This window comes from Oncorhynchus kisutch, linkage group LG6 (assembly GCF_002021735.2).
Source record: "Oncorhynchus kisutch isolate 150728-3 linkage group LG6, Okis_V2, whole genome shotgun sequence".
NCBI lineage: Eukaryota > Metazoa > Chordata > Actinopteri > Salmoniformes > Salmonidae > Oncorhynchus > Oncorhynchus kisutch.
In genome coordinates this window covers 79,659,994-79,670,004 of record NC_034179.2, presented here as the reverse complement: position 1 = coordinate 79,670,004, position 10,011 = coordinate 79,659,994, and the positions used below count along the sequence as shown (strand labels likewise).

At 48.4% G+C, this 10,011-nt stretch overlaps 1 protein-coding gene across 2 annotated transcripts in view; it reads left to right on the top strand.

Moving 5' to 3' along the window:
* The first annotated feature begins 6,151 nt into the window (after positions 1-6,151).
* LOC109892015 (glutamate receptor ionotropic, NMDA 2C) overlaps positions 6,152-10,011 on the top strand; it is a 111,085-nt gene continuing 107,225 nt past the window's right edge. Inside the window, exon 1 of one of the 2 annotated variants that reach the window (XM_031827798.1) lies at positions 6,152-7,579. The gene's annotated coding sequence lies outside the window, so the exon portion shown is untranslated. The remainder of the gene's footprint in view (positions 7,580-10,011) is intronic. The other variant, XM_031827800.1, reaches the window with a different exon arrangement.

The following is a 10,011-nucleotide window of genomic DNA, read 5'->3' as shown; positions in this document are numbered from 1 at the left end:
CCCTGACATGTGTGACCAGACCAGCCCAGATACGCCCAGGCCCACCTGTTCCACATCTAATCCTCAGCATCGCCACTCAGCCCCTGGTGATGATCTAACAGCTACAATCACTGCTCCAATGACACAGGAAGGTGAGGAACAATGGAGGGAGCTATGTAGGGAGGGATGGATGGTTGCTGTTTGAGGAGCTATGTAGGGAGGGATGGATGGTAGTTGTTTTGAGGAGCTATATAGGGAGGGATGGATGGTAGCTGTTTTGCGGAGCTTTTTAGGGCGGGATGGATGGCAGCTGTTTTGAGGAGCTATGTAAGGAGGGATGGATGGCAGCTGTTTTGAGGAGCTATGTAAGGAGGGATGGATGGTAGCTGTTTTGAGGAGCTATGTAGGGAGGGATGGATGGTAGCTGTTTTGAGGGAGCTATGTAGGGAGGGATGGATGGTAGCTGTTTTGAGGAGCTATGTAGGGAGGGATGGATGGTAGCTGTTTTGAGGGAGCTATGTAGGGAGGGATGGATGGTAGCTGTTTTGAGGGAGCTATGTAGGGAGGGATGGATGGTAGCTATTTTGAGGAGCTATGTAGGGAGGGATGGATGGTAGCTGTTTTGAGGAGCTACGTAAGGAGGGATGGATGGTAGCTGTTTTGCGGAGCTTTTTAGGGCGGGATGGATGGCAGCTGTTTTGAGGAGCTATGTAAGGAGGGATGGATGGCAGCTGTTTTGAGGAGCTATGTAAGGAGGGATGGATGGTAGCTGTTTTGAGGAGCTATGTAAGGAGGGATGGATGGTAGCTGTTTTGAGGAGCTATGTAGGGAGGGATGGGTGGTAGCTATATTGCCTGTTGAAGCAGGACAGTCAGGTCATGGAGAGAGTGCATATGCCTCCCTTTCCCACTGCTCCTGCCCCTGACATGTGTGCTGTTTTACATCCCTAACATCCCCTAAAGCTTCAATATAAACAGGAAGAAACACTGACTATGACATCAAGACCCTGGCACTCAAGAAAACCCCAATTACTGTAAGTACGTAAAATGGAGTGGAGAAAATATGGTGAGCCAATGAGATATGAGGCATCAGCTGTACTGACGTTAATACTGGGACCACATGGAGGGTCTACCAAATGCTTCTATTCAAAACGGCACAGGGAGGAAGACTGTTTGTACCAACCGTCAGAAGCAGACACACTACTATACGCAGCCATTAGAGCCGCTCCCTACACTCTCCTTATCTCTTGCTTTACATCTCTCCCATCTGTTTGCCTTATTGATTACTTATCCATCAGGGAATGCCATCTTTATAAACTGTTGATCGAGAGCAGAGAATCCATAGATATGTATTATGTGGGGAAATCAATGGGGTCACACAGCCACAGCCCCCGGGCCTCTCCCAACAGCTAAAGAGGAACATATCACAGCCCCCGGGCCTCTCCCAACAGCTAAACAGGAACATATCACAGCCCCTGGGCCTCTCCCAACAGCTAAACAGGAACATATCACAGCCCCTGGGCCTCTCCCAACAGCTAAAGAGGAACATATCACAGCCCCCGGGCCTCTCCCAACAGCTAAACAGGAACATATCACAGCCCCCGGGCCTCTCCCAACAGCTAAACAGGAACATATCACAGCCCCTGGGCCTCTCCCAACAGCTAAAGAGGAACATATCACAGCCCCCGGGCCTCTCCCAACAGCTAAACAGGAACATATCACAGCCCCCGGGTCTCTCCCAACAGCTAAAGAGGAACATATCACAGCCCCCGGGCCTCTCCCAACAGCTAAAGAGGAACATGTCACAGCCCCCGGGTCTCTCCCAACAGCTAAAGAGGAACATATCACAGCCCCCGGGTCTCTCCCAACAGCTAAAGAGGAACATATCACAGCCCCCGGGTCTCTCCCAACAGCTAAACAGGAACATATCACAGCCCCCGGGCCTCTCCCAACAGCTAAACAGGAACATATCACAGCCCCCGGGCCTCTCCCAACAGCTAAACAGGAACATATCACAGCCCCCGGGCCTCTCCCAACAGCTAAACAGGAACATATCACAGCCCCCGGGCCTCTCCCAACAGCTAAAGAGGAACATATCACAGCCCCCGGGCCTCTCCCAACAGCTAAACAGGAACATATCACAGCCCCCGGGCCTCTCCCAACAGCTAAACAGGAACATATCACAGCCCCCGGGCCTCTCCCAACAGCTAAAGAGGAACATATCACAGCCCCTGGGCCTCTCCCAACAGCTAAAGAGGAACATATCACAGCCCCTGGGCCTCTCCCAACAGCTACAGAGGAACATATCACAGCCCCTGGGCCTCTCCCAACAGCTACAGAGGAACATATCACAGCCCCTGGGCCTCTCCCAACAGCTACAGAGGAACATATCACAGCCCCCGGGCCTCTCCCAACAGCTACAGAGGAACATATCACAGCCCCTGGGCCTCTCCCAACAGCTAAAGAGGAACATGTCACAGCCCCTGGGCCTCTCCCAACAGCTAAAGAGGAACATATCACAGCTCCTGGGCCTCTCCCAACAGCTAAACAGGAACATATCACAGCCCCCGGGCCTCTCCCAACAGCTAAAGAGGAACATATCACAGCCCCCGGGCCTCTCCCAACAGCTAAACAGGAACATATCACAGCCCCCGGGCCTCTCCCAACAGCTAAACAGGAACATATCACAGCTCCTGGGCCTCTCCCAACAGCTAAACAGGAACATATCACAGCCCCCGGGCCTCTCCCAACAGCTAAACAGGAACATATCACAGCCCCCGGGCCTCTCCCAACAGCTAAACAGGAACATATCACAGCCCCCGGGCCTCTCCCAACAGCTAAACAGGAACATATCACAGCCCCCGGGCCTCTCCCAACAGCTAAAGAGGAACATATCACAGCCCCTGGGCCTCTCCCAACAGCTAAAGAGGAACATATCACAGCCCCTGGGCCTCTCCCAACAGCTACAGAGGAACATATCACAGCCCCTGGGCCTCTCCCAACAGCTACAGAGGAACATATCACAGCCCCTGGGCCTCTCCCAACAGCTACAGAGGAACATATCACAGCCCCCGGGCCTCTCCCAACAGCTACAGAGGAACATATCACAGCCCCTGGGCCTCTCCCAACAGCTAAAGAGGAACATGTCACAGCCCCTGGGCCTCTCCCAACAGCTAAAGAGGAACATATCACAGCTCCTGGGCCTCTCCCAACAGCTAAACAGGAACATATCACAGCCCCCGGGCCTCTCCCAACAGCTAAAGAGGAACATATCACAGCCCCCGGGCCTCTCCCAACAGCTAAAGAGGAACATATCACAGCCCCCGGGCCTCTCCCAACAGCTAAACAGGAACATATCACAGCCCCCGGGCCTCTCCCAACAGCTAAACAGGAACATATCACAGCTCCTGGGCCTCTCCCAACAGCTAAACAGGAACATATCACAGCCCCCGGGCCTCTCCCAACAGCTAAACAGGAACATATCACAGCCCCTGGGCCTCTCCCAACAGCTAAACAGGAACATATCACAGCCCCCGGGCCTCTCCCAACAGCTAAACAGGAACATATCACAGCCCCTGGGCCTCTCCCAACAGCTAAAGAGGAACATATCACAGCCCCCGGGCCTCTCGCAACAGCTAAAGAGGAACATATCACAGTCCAGGGCCTCTCCCAACAGCTAAAGAGGAACATATCACAGCCCCTGGGCCTCTCCCAACAGCTAAAGAGGAACATATCACAGCCCCCGGGCCTCTCCCAACAGCTAAAGAGGAACATATCACAGCCCCCGGGCCTCTCCCAACAGCTAAAGAGGAACATATCACAGCCCCCGGGCCTCTCCCAACAGCTAAAGAGGAACATATCACAGCCCCCGGGCCTCTCCCAACAGCTAAAGAGGAACATATCACAGTAGTGACACATCGCTCAGCGCTGCCATGACAGGCTCATAACATGCCACTGTTGTTCCCCTGCCTGGAAACAAGATACATTTTTGGTGAGATACATTTAGAGAGAAAAAAATATTGATTTTTACAGACATATTTTTTCTGAGATAGTTTAGTGTGTTGTTTGGCAGTCCCTTGTCTCGAACAGAAGTGGGAGAGTGTTTTCAAACTGTTGTTGTTTTGCAATAGGATGTAAAATACCATGTCGTTCTTCAAAAACTCTTTAAGCCCATTGCACATGCCTTGCTTCTGTGGATATTATGATGAGGAGATGACAGTATGAAAAGGCCACCTGATGAAGGCTGTTCATTCCTGTGTACGTAAGCATGCATGTACTCATGTGCAGGCTACTCAAGATTTTATATCACTGCACAACACCAACCAGACTGCAAGACAAACATCTTCTGTACAGATTCACTTCATTGCTGCTTTACTGAGAAGAGAGGAAGCACAGTGCAAAACATGATTTAAAGTATCCCTGACATTTTTTCACAGCAATTTCAATCTTCTATCCAGCACTGTATTTCTCTCCAAAATATCATTTTGGCTCTCCTTTTATGATTGCCTCTTCCTTCCTTCGAAATTGCTAGTTTCCCTGTTTTATGATAGTATTTGTTGGGACAAGCAGGTCAAAACATGGGACTATTTTTCAAGCCAGAAATGCAATATAAATAAGAGATGAGAGAGAACATGTAAATCAGAATCCCTGGTAACCAATTAAAATTTAGATAACTATTGTAATGGTTACCACAGATTGGCACATTCACAGTCGCTATGCTACAGTATAAGGAAGAGGGAACAGATGATGGATGATCAACTGCAGTCTCTCCAAATGATGTAAACAACGCTTACACTTGTCAGCATAAGTTCACTTCACAGCTCACTCCTTATCCAGACTGAGGATTGTGACGCTGACTCAATAGCGAGGCAGCATCTGGAAATCCACCAAATTCAGGTATTTGGCTCCTGCTCCGGAGCTCTTAGCCAAGTCGTTTATTCACTCCCAGTGAGCTGAATCAATCACCATGTTACATAAATGAGACAAGAGAGGGAATCAGTCCCTTCTAAAAGAGAGTTAAAGAGTAAATAAGCCATTGACTCTATACTGATGTATACCTGAGGGATGATTGTGAATGGTGCCCTACTTATTTTGTTTCCTCAAAACCTACAGTATTTGCATTCACTTACAATAGTGTCTCCCAAAAGTACTGGAGTGCACTTCAGTGTCAGATCACAGACAAACGGAGGGCAGACAAAAAGAGAGAGAGAGAGGCAGAAATTTGGAGCGACACAGAGGGAAAGAGACAAAAATGATAGACAGAGACACAATGGAGAATTAAAAAGGAGAGAGAGAAAGAGAGAGAAATACTTTTTAAAGTTGAATATTTACTGTTCATTTTTATTGTTGATTTCACTTTGGTTTATTATCTATTCCACTTGCTTTGGCAAGGTAAACATACATTTCCTATGCCAATAAAGTCCTTCAATTTCAAATTTAAATTGAGAGAGAGAGAGAGAGGGAGAGAGAGAGAGAGAGAGAGAGGGAGAGAGAGAGAGAGAGAGAGAGAGAGAGAGGGAGAGAGAGAGAGAGAGGGAGAGAGAGAGAGAGAGGGAGAGAGAGAGCGAGAGAGAGGGAGAGAGAGAGAGAGAGAGAGAGAGAGAGAGAGAGAGAGAGAGAGGGAGAGAGAGAGAGAGAGAGAAAGAGAGCATGAGAGAGAGGGAGAGAGAGAGAGAGAGAGAGAGAGAGAGAGAGAGAGAGAGAACAGATAAATATATAGGAGAGAGAAGAGAGGGAGAAATGAAAATATAGTTAGGGGGAGAAAGCATAGGAGAGACATGAGAGAGTTTAAGTGAGGGAGAGAGAGGAGAGGTAGAGAGAAGGTAAGGCATACCATGTTTTCCAGGTGAGCATTTAAGTGCTAGACTTGTTGATGTGATGGAGTCAGCAGCAGAAAGACAGACAGAACTCAATGAATGAAAGATACATTGTACTGTGGGACTAGAGAGAGAGAGAGAGAGAGAGAGAGAGAGAGAGAGAGAGAGAGAGAGAGAGACAGACAGACAGACAGACAGCAGCTGTTAAGGTGGGAATAAAAGCCTCCCACTCCATGCTAGGAGATCAACTGTCACTAGGGCAGGCAGACAGACAGAGACAGACAGACAGACAGACAGACAGACAGAAAGGATATGGAGTCATGTTAAATGAGTTGCAGATATCGGGCAGCGCCGAGCAGTCGGGAGGGAGAGACCGAGGGGAGGGGTAGAGAAATAGTAAGCAGGGAGGGAGAGTGAGTGAGTGAGAGAGAGATGGAGGGAGAGAGAGAATCAAAGGATAAATCCTTACTACATAATGATTAGGACTCACAAGCCCTTCCTGTGACATGGAGTGTAGAAGCCAGGATTACGACGGGACAGAGTAAAGAGGCTACAGGCAACACAGGGGGAAGGAGGGACACAGGTGCAAGAAGAGGAAGGGGGACACGGGAACAACAAGTGCATTGAACACGGCCACTAAAGGTTTCAGGGATCCATGCAACAACCTGCATCAAGAGCGATTTGGAAGCTCACCGTCTGACCTGCTGCTGCTGTCCTCTGTCTGGGCCATCTGTCTGTGGGCGTTGGAGCTAGCAGACCCAAGCCCAGCATCTGGACAGCACTGTGTCTTACTTAATGGAGGGGCCAGCGTGCTGCTGGAGAGCAGGGGGAGCAACCGGAGGCTCAGGTTATCCTGCAGACATGAATTCAATGAGAAATTAACATATAGTCGATGAGTGTGTCATCAAAAAGATGGAGTACATCTGTTTATTTCAACTGGGCGAGACAGCAGTGGACAGTAAGAGAAGGAAGAGGGCGTCGGGCGCAGTCTTGACTGTCGGAAGACGTGAAGAATTTCACTGAATCGACCACTTGTCGATTTTTTATGGCTTTAACTCTGCGTCATTGGGCCACTTCTGAGATATTTTCTCTTGGCCAGGAAGTGGATACAGATTAGATGTGTTATCAGAGGTGAGAGGCTGCTGAAGACCAGCCAAGACACGGAAATTGTACACATACACACACACACACACACACACACACACACACACACACACACACACACACACACACACACACACACACACACACACACACACACACACACCTATTCGGTATGCTTCATAACAATGAGTACATATATACGCTCTCTGCCCTATTGAGCACACACATACTCACATACAGACACAGCCCACCTCGCACAACGCTCTGGGACTTGCTGTTACCGTAACAAACCTCTCTGGGGCTAGCTGTTCCAACTTCTATCCTCACGCCTTACACTGGAAATTAGCCTGTCACTACGGCCGTGGACTGCCTCATTCTGTTTATTAGTTGTTCCTTCTTTCCTCTGGCACCTGCTTTCTTCAATCACCCTCTATCACTCTATCCCCCCCCCCCACCTCCCTTACCAGCAAGAGATAATGTGACCTTCTGCCAAAGTGCTGGAAACCATGCCACGGTCGCAGCGGGCTCCTCTGTTGCTACTGAAATAGACTCCAACAAGTGCCGAAAGGAAGGGAGCGGGGGAGTGAGGGAAGGGAGACAAGGGAAAACAGAGAAGCAGGACAGCTGAAGCCACGGAATGAGCCGGTGGGAGCCAGGGCTGGATGCGGATTGCCAACACAGGTAATGGATCACCTTCCCTTTCCCTTCCCCTACCACTGTCTAGCCTAGAGCTGTACCCAGACCCACCGCACTTTACTGTCTCAGACTGCCTGCTTGTACCGGACAGAGAGGGGTCGGCTGGATAGAAATAATTCCAAAAACAAATGTGATTGCAACGGGCTGCTGTCAATATTGTAATGTATCTCAGAAGTGAGGAGGCTGCTGCTTTGTCACAGGTGCTACATGTGTTTGTTTTGCGGTGTAAATAGCAGACCCATCCTCCTCCCACTCAAGTCAGATGAAATGTAATGTATGCTTGGAAGTTGGAACTAAATAAACAGTTTACTATGAACTGTGGGGACTAGATCACAGGACCTGTGTAAGGCGTCAAAGGACTGGCTGTTGGCTGTGTGACCGTGTGGCAGTATGACTGTACCTGTGTGTCTGTGGCTGTGCTTTAATTCACAGTGTCACAGAGGATTTGCCAAAGTTGATTGATTCATCTATAAACAGGAAAAACAGAACAGCTGAGAAGAACTGCAGTTGTACACTGCATGCTGAAACTGCCAGAGAAATTGAATTGCCACTGAGAAGTGACTTTGGTCCTGTGGGACAGGGGAGTGAATGAGACTTCTGTAATTATACTAGCATCCATCCCAGTGCTTTAGTTTCATGAATACAGAGCAGTTCCTTGACGTTCTGTAGACAAACTCTACCTGTCAATTGTCTTCTGTTATGGCACTCCCACCCTGCGTTTGTATTTCAACTGAAGGAAGAAGAGAAAGATGAAGAATGAAATAATGAATGAATGAAAGAAAGAGAGAGAAAGAGGGAGAGAGAAGAGAAAGACAGAGAGGGAGAGAGAGAGAAATATGTATTAGAAAGTGCCTTGATGGCATAGTTTGTGAGGACAGTGTCTATCATTCAGCCCTGTCTTGAAGGGCATTTCAAAAGTGTACTCCGGTGTGGACACAGTTATCAATCCCAAATGTTCTATCTCTGTTTCTCAACCTCCTACACAGGATATGTTCAGTCACTTTCATTTGAGACACATGTCAAATTGTTCACAATTTGCTTGTTAAATTGATTGTTGAAATGTGATTGTTAAACGGACCACGTTATTCAAACTACAATGACCGTATCCACAACAACATTCAAGGTCAGACCCCAAGCAGGGAGAACTTGTCAACGTGGATATCCATATACACTGTATGGACCCCGTTAGGGTTTCCTGTAAGACAGTGGCACTGCTCTGAAAAAAGACATTAAGAAAAAAAGATCAACCGCCCGGTTTTATCATTTTTGGGGGAGGCATTTCACCTCAGTGCTTCCGAGACCATTTCCTAATACCTGTGGTATTTTTAGACCAGCTAGAGTGTGTGTGAGCCTGGTTCTAACCAAGGCAGATTGTCTAGTTCCATGCATGGCCAAGCATTACCTGCCTAACAGGTTGGAGATTTGTATGCCAACATAGTACATTGGCATTATGCATTACTGTGTCTACCTTTTCTCTGTGAGTTTCACTTGGGAGAGAAAAATGTGTGAGCAGAATTAAATAATGTATTATAAACAGTAGACAGCTTAGCACCGGTTGTTCCAGTGAAAAATGGCTGTTCATTATGTTATTCCTTCCATATCGTGGTTTCCCTGATGAGATGTATAGTGAATAAGGGTGTGTGTGTGTGTGTGTGTGTCTGTGTGTGTGTGTGTGCGCGTGTGCATGTGTGTGTGTGTGTGTGTGTGTGTGTGTGTGTGTGTGTGTGTGTGTGTGTGTGTGTTGGGGGGAGAGGGTTAGCAGATGAGATCGTCCCATCGTCGTTGGTAGCAAGGCTCTGTGTGACAGGGGAACAGATGCATTGATCCCTGGGTATGCTGGCTCTCCTCTTCTAGAACTGGTCCATCACACAGCATGGAATAGACACACACACACACAGATGCACACACACGTGCGTGCTTACACACACACACACACACACACAAGCACTCACTCACACACTGACGCTAAAACACACACACACCCACACACACACACACACACACACACACACACACACACACACACACACACACACACACACACACACACACACTATTGCAAAAGCACAAGCACCCACAAGCACCCACACGCACATGCACACATACATACACACACAACACACACACACTTTCTGACTCACCAACGAACAGAGGCACACACACTCATTCGATCCATCCTACCATGGGAGACCAAAATGTACAATACCTCACCTGTCTACTTGTATATTGTTTTTGGAGTCCTTTAAAAAAAAAGGCTTTTAGGGTTGAAAATATCCTGACGTCCCCAACCCTGAGTGACACTATAGAGCAGGGCAACATAGGGTTAAACCCTGAAGGACACGGGACTGGGGGAGGGGCGTACAGTAGGTCACCTAGAGAATAAATCAAATCAGCAATCAAGCCGAGATGTTTTTAAC